Consider the following 7,682-nt stretch of genomic DNA (forward strand, 5'->3'; position numbering starts at 1 on the left):
TGGCTGAGGAATTGGTGCAAGGAGCAGGGTTTCATATTTCTGGATCATTGGGATCTCTTCTGGGGAACATACGATCTGTACAAAAAGGATAGGTTATACCTGAACTCAAGGGGGTCCAATATCCTTGTGGACAGGTTTGCTTGATCTGTTGGAGAGGCTTTCAATGATATTGGCAGGGGGATCGGAAGTGCAGGGTTAGGGCTGCTGATTTTCAAGAAAACTCAGTATATAGTGAGGAGATGGTAGATGACTACAAAACTAAAGTCAGTGGGATGAGTTGAAGTGTAATGGGAGCGAAGTAGAAAAGGGCGATGAATACAGGACTGCAAGTGTTATATTTGAATGCATGCAGTATATGGAAAAATGTAGATGTAGCGCATTTAGTGATTGGCAGGTGTGACATTGTGGGCATCACTGAGTCTTTTCATGAAAGAAGATCATAGTTGGGAGCTTGACATCCAAGAATACACATAGTATCAAAGGGAAGCAAAGGGGCTTGTTGGTAAAAAATAAAACCAAATCCGGGTGATCATAGGATGTAGAATTCTTGTGGGTAGAGTTAAGAAACTGCAAGGATATAAAGACCCTGTGTTATACACAGTAGCCACAATATGGGATACAAATTACAATGGGAGGTAAAAAAGGCATGTAAAAAGGGCAACATTACAATTAGTCAGAGAAATTTCAATCTTCAAATAGATTGGGAAAATTAGGTTGGTGCCTGATCCCAAGAGATGGAATTTGTAGAATGCTGACAAGATGGCATTTTAGAGCAACTTGTGATTGAGCCCACTAGAGGAGAGGCTGTTCTGGGTTGGGTGTTGCATAATGAACCAGATTTGATTAGGGAGCTGAAGGTAGAGGAACCCTTAGGAGGAAGTGATCATAATATAATAGAATTCATCCTGAAGCTTGAGAAGGAGAAACCAACGTCAGATGTATTAGTGGAGTAAAGGGATTGACAGAGGCATGAGAGAGGGGCTGCCCAAAGTTGATTGGAAGAGTCACTATCAGGGACACCAGTAGAAAAGTGATGGCTGGAGTTTCTGGCGCAATTCTGAAGGTGTAGGATAGACACAGTTCACAGATGAAAAAGTATTCTGAACAGTATGGCTGACAGGGAAAGTCACAGACAGCATAAAATCAAAAGAGAGGGCATATAATATAGCAAAAATTAATAAGAAGGTAGACAAATGGGAAGCTTGTAAGAATCAACTGAAGGCAACTAAAAAGCTACAAAGAGAGAAGACTATATATGAAGGCAAGCTAGCTAATAATATAAAAAACACAGATTTATTTTTCAGATATGTAGAGTAAAAGAGAGGTAAGAGTGGATATCAGAGTGCTGAAAATGATGCTGGAGAAGTCATAATGTGGAACAAAAGAATGGCAGATGTATTTTGTGCCAGAAGTTCGAGAGTGGCAGAACTGTAGTTGCTATTACTAAGGAGAAAATGCTTTGGAAGCTGCAAGGTCTGAAGGTGGTTGCGTCACCTGGACTGGACAGACTACACCCCAGGGTTCTGAAAGAGGTAACTGAAGAGATTGCAGAGGCATTTGTAATGGTCTTTCAAAAATCACTAGATTCTGTCTTGGTTTTGGAGGACTGTAAAATTGCAAATACAGCTCCACTCTTTAAAAATGGGGGGAGGCAGAAGAAAGGAAATTATAGGGTTAGTTATCCTGACATCAGTGGATGGGAAGATAATGGGGTCCATTATTAAGGATGTGAATTTAGGGTACTTGGAGGTACATGATAAAATAAGCCACAGTCAGCATGGTTTCCCTGAGGGGAAATCTTGCCTAATAAATCAATTGGAAATCTTTCAAGAGAAAACAAGCAGGATAGACAAAGGAAAGCCAGTGGATGTTGTTTACTTGGAAATTCAGAAGACCTTTAGCAAGGTGCCACACATGAGACTGCTTAACAAGATAGGTTCAAAGGTAGAATTTAATGTCAGAGAAATGTATACAATATACATCCTGAAATGTTTTTTCTTCACAACCATCCACAAAAACAGAGGAGTGCACCAAAGAATAAATTACAGTTAAATGTTAGAACCTCAAACTACCCCCCCCCCCTCCCTCCCACGATAAGAGCCCATGGTATTACAGGAAAGATGCTAGCATGGATAGAAGATTAGCTGACTGGCAGGAGATAAACAGTGGGAATAAAGGGGCCCTTTTCAAGTTGGTTGCCCGTGACTAGTGTTCCATAGAGGTCATTGTTGGAACTGCTTCTTTTCATGTTATATGTCAGTGATTTGGATGATGAAATTGATGGCTTTTGTGGACAATAGCTAGGTGGAGGGCTGGTAATGTTGAGGAACCAGGGAGTCAGCAGAAGGACTTAAACAGATTGGGAGAATCGGCAAAGAGGTGGCAGATTGAATATAGTGTAGGGAGTTGTATGGTCATGCATTTTGGTAGAAGGAATAAAGATATAGACTATTTTCTAAATGCAGAGAAAATTCAAAAATCAGAGGTGCAAAGAGACTGTGGAGTCCTTGTGCAGGATTCCCAAAAGGTTAACTTGCTGGTTGAGTCAGTCATAAGGAAGGCAAATGCAATTTTAGCATTCATTTCAAGAGGACTGGAAAATAAGAAAAAGGATGTAATGCTTGAGGCTTTATAAGGCATTGATGAGATCACACAAAGTACTGTCAACAGTTTTGGGCCCCGTATCTAAGAAAAGATGTGCTGGCTTTGGAGACGGTCCAGAGGTAGTTCATGAGAATGATTCCAGGAATGAAAGGGTAACACATGAAGAGCGGTTGATGGCTCTGGATCTGTAGTCACTGGAGTTGAGAAGGGTGCCACAGTATCATAGTGTGACATTATTACAGCCCAGGACATTCCAGAGTTCCAAGTTCAATTCCAGGACAACAGTAAGGAGTTTGTAAGTCCTCCCCATGAACTGCATGGGCTTCCTCTGGGTGCTCTGGTTTCCTCCCATCGTCCAGTTATTATTGTGAATTGTCCTGTCATTAGGCTAGGGTTAAATAGGTTGGTTGCTGGGCAGTGCGGTTCATTGGGCTGGAGGGGGCTGTTCTACACTCTAACTGATAAATAGATAGATAGATAAATAAATGGACACGTATGTATTTCAGTAAGAGGGGGATTCATTGAAACCTGTTGAATTCTGAAAGGCATAATGTTAGATATGTGGGATATGACCAAAGAAAGATTCTTGGAAGCACTTAGCACTTTAGAGCAGAGATGCCAGGCAGGATAGTTGAATGCTCCTCTTGTGGGACGTGAGAAGGCAGAAAGATCTCCGGTGTCCTTGACGACTACAATTGCGAGAAATGCATTCAGCTGCAGCTTCTAAAAATCCATGTTAAGGAGTTGGAACTGGATGAACACTGGATCATTCAGGAGGCAGAAGGAGTGATGGGTAGGACATATAGAGAGGAAGTTACACACAAGCTTAGGACATAGGAAACCGGGTGGCAGTCAAGAAGGGGAAAGGGGTTAAGGAGCCAATGCAGAGTAACCCTGTGGCCATCCTCCTCACCCTCAACAAAGGGATATCACTCTGGATACCTTAAGGGGAGGTGGGGGAGCTAGCAGACTAAAGTCACAGTGGTCAGGTCTCTCCATTAAATCTGTCTCTGTGACTCAGAAGGGAAGGGAGGAGAAGAGGCATGTTGTGATGATAGGGGATTCGTTACATAGGGGAACAGAATGGAGGTTCTGTGGGTGAGAACAAGATTCCCTGATGGTATGTTGCCTCCTGGGTGCCAGGGTCTAGGACATCTCGGATCGAGTCCTCGACATTCTCAAAATGGAGGGTGAACAGCCAGAGATCATGGTCCCTGTAGGTACCGATGACATGGGTAGGATGAATGATGAGGTTCTGCACAGGGTATTCAGGGAGTTAGTTGCTAAAGTAAAGGGCAAGACCTACTGGTTTGTGATCTCAGGATTGCTACTTCTGTCACGTGCTAGTGACACCAGATAGGAGGATTATACAGTTTAACATGTGGCTAAGGAGTTGGTGTAGAAGGGAGGGCATAAATTTTTGGATCATTGGGCTCTCTTACAGAGAAGGCGGTGTCCTTACAGAAGGGACAGTTTGCACCTAAACTGTCAGGGGACTAATATACTAGCAGGAGGGTTTGTTAATGCTGCATGGTGGGGTTTAAACTAGAGTTGCAGGGGGATGGAAACCAGAGTGCCAGAACAATTAGTGGAGAGGTTGTGGAGGCAGATGTTAGTAAGACCTCAGAGAAAGTCAGGAATCAAAAGGTTGAGCATGGTGCAACTAGTGTCCTGAGCTGCATATATTTCATTGCATGAAGTATCATAGGAAAAAAAGGCAGATGATCTCAGGGCATGGATCAACACCTAGATCCATGCCCTGAGCCACTGTAGCCATTAGTGAGACTTGGCTGCAGGAGGGGCAGGACTGGCAGTTCAATATTCCGGGGTTCTGTTGTTTTAGATGTGACAGAGCGGCAGGGATTAAAGGAAGAGGGGTGGCGTTGCTAGCCAGGGAAAATGTCATGGCAGTTCTCTGTCAGGACAGACTAGAGCTCTCATCTAGTGAGGCATTATGGGTGGAACTGAGAACTAAGAAAGGTCTAACCATGTTAATGAGGTTATATTACAGACCACCCAACAATCCTAGGGATTTAGAGGAATAAATTTGTAAAGAGATCACAGACTGCTGCAACAAACATAAGGTTGTTATAGTAGGTGATTTTTTCTTTCCACGTATTGACTGGGTATCTCAGACTCTAAGAGAACTAGATGGGATAGAGTTTGTCAAATGTATTCAGGAAAGTTTCCTTCATCAGTATGTAGAAGACCCAATGAGAGAGCATGCGATGCTGGATCTGCTGTTAGGGAATGAGACAGGGCAGGTGACGGAAAGTTGTGTCGGGGAACACTTTGCATTTAGTGATCACATGCCATTAGCATCAAAGTGAAAATGCAAAAGTATAGGTTTGGTCTGCAGGTTGAGATTCTAAATTGAAGATAGGGCAATATTAACTGGACCAAACATGTTCTAGCAAGTGTGGATTGGGACAGGCTGTTCCCTGGCAAAGGTGTGCTTGGTAAGCGGGAAGACTTCAAAAGCAAAATCTTGAGTACAAAGCTTGTATGTGCCTGTCAGAATCAAAGGTAAAGATAACAAGTGTAGAGGTATTAAGAGATAGCATGAGATCAAGAGTTATTGAGGTCCTAGTTAAGAGAAAAAAAGGAGGTGCATAGCAGGTATAGGCAGGTAGGAACAAATGAGGTGCTTATGGAGTAATAGAAAATGCAAGAGAACACAAGAAAGAAATCAGGAAAGCTAAAAGAAGGCAGGAAGTTGCTCCAGCAGACAATGTAAAGGAGAATCCTAAATGTTTAAATCCACCACATCCACTTGCAACTCATTCCACACTCTCACCAGCTTCTCAGTGAAGAAGTTCCCCCTCAAGTTCCCCTTAAACATTTAACCTTTCACCCTTAACCCATGTCATAGTTTCACCCTACCTCAGTGGAAAAAGCTTACTTGCATTTATCCTATCCATAATTCTCTCGCTTTTGTATAACTCTATCAAATGTCCTCTCAGTTTTCCACATTTGAAGGAATGAACTCCTAACGATTCAACCTTTCCCTGTAACACCGGTCCTCAAGACCCAGCCATATCCTTATAAATTTCCTCTGCACTCTTTCAATCTCATTTACATCTTTACTGTTAATAGGTGACCAAAGCTGCACATAATAATCTAAATTAGGCTTCACCAACATCTTATACAATTTCAACATAACATTCCAACTCCTGTACTCAGTGCATTGATTTATGAAGAGCAATGTGCCAAAAGCTTTCTTTCTACCTCTGGTGCTATATTCAAGGAATTATGGAACAGTATTCCCACATCCCTCTGTTTTACTGCACTGCTCAGTGCCCTAATGCTGATTGTGTAAGACCCACCCTGAATAGTCGTCCCAAAGTGCAACACCTCATACTTTCTGCAGTAAATTCCATCTGCCATGTTTCAGCCCTTTTTTCCAGCTGGTCCAGATTCCACTGCAAGTTTTGATAGCTAGTCTTCCTTACTATCCACTGCACCAACAATCTTGGTGTGATCCGCAAATTTGCTGATCCATTTTACTGTATTATCATCCAGATCATTGATATACATGACAAACAACAGATCCTTGGTTCAGTAGGCTGAATGGCCTAAGTTTACTCCTGTGTCTTAAATAATAATAATAATTTAACTTTGAATTTTGAAATTGACTTAATGGAAGGAAGTACATTCCTTCCATGAAACAATCTTGGAGAACGTTACACTCATTTACTGCTGTTCTTTCTTTTCAAGTCAAGTCAAGTCAAGTCAACTTTTATTGTCATTTTGACCATAACTGCTGGTACAGTGCATAGTAAAAATGAGACAACGTTTTTCAGGACCATGGTGTTACATGACACGGTACAAAAAACTAGACTGAACTACGCAATAAAAAAAAACAGAGAAAGCTGCTCTAGACTACAGACCTACACAGGACTGCAAAAAGTGCACAAAAACAGTGCAGGCATTACAATATATAATAAACAGGACAGTAGGGCAAGGTATCAGTCCAGGCTTCGGGTACTGAGGAGTCTGATAGCTTGGGGGAAGAAACTGTTACATAGTCTGGTCGGGAGAGCCCGAACGCTTCGGAGCCTTTTCCCAGACGGCAGGAGGGAGAAGAGATTGTATGAGGGGTGCATGGGGTCCTTCATAATGCTGTTTCCTTTGCCGATGCAGCATGTAGTGTAAATGTCCGTGATGGCAGGAAGAGAGACCCCGGCGATCTTCTCAGCTGACCTCACTATCCGCTGCAGGGTATTGCGATCTGAGATGGTGCAATTTCTGAACAAGGCAGTGATGCAGTTGCTCAGGATGCTTTCAATACAACCCCTGTAGAATGTGATGAGGATGGGGGGTGGGAGATGGACTTTTCTCAGCCTTCACAAAAAGTCAAGATGCTGCTGAGCTTTCTTTGCTATAGAACTGGTGTTGAGGGACCAGGTGAAATTCTCCGTCAGGTGGACATTTAGAAATTTGGTGCTGTTTATGATCTCTACCGAAGAGCCGTCAATGTTCAGCGGGGACTGGTCGCTCCGTGCCCTCCTGAAGTCTACAACCATCTCTTTTGTTTTGTACACATTAAGAGACAGGTTGTTGGCTCTGCACCAGTTCATTAGCCGCTGCACCTCCTCTCTGTAAGCTGACTTTAAAGAGAATCTCTGCTTCCACTCCAAGATCTGACTGGAAAGTTCCACAGCCAAATGCAGTTTTCCCAAACATCTTCAGGTTATTACGCTAAAAATATCAGTATTCTCCACACTTTTGAAGCTCATTCCGTTCTGGAAACAATTCCTTACTGAAAGTGTTATTATGGCAATGTCTCAGGGGATTGGGTCCTGAATGCAAGAAGTGACTCATATCTACTCCCAGAGAGTCTTCAAAAGCACCAGGATGAACAACGATGGATATTATGATAAACAATGGACTTGTATCTTCAGCTGTTCTAAGGCAGACATGGGTGATGGCGTAAAGGAACTGTCCCAGTGTAACTAGGAACTCCTTTAGCAAAGGAGACAAATATTAGTGCCCATAAAGTGTAAAATGCATTATATAAAAGGAGAGAGTGTAGAGTGTCACCCAGAAGGAAATGAGAGCTGGCTGAAAAACTAGTA

Source organism: Hemitrygon akajei, chromosome 12 (assembly GCF_048418815.1).
Source record: "Hemitrygon akajei chromosome 12, sHemAka1.3, whole genome shotgun sequence".
NCBI lineage: Eukaryota > Metazoa > Chordata > Chondrichthyes > Myliobatiformes > Dasyatidae > Hemitrygon > Hemitrygon akajei.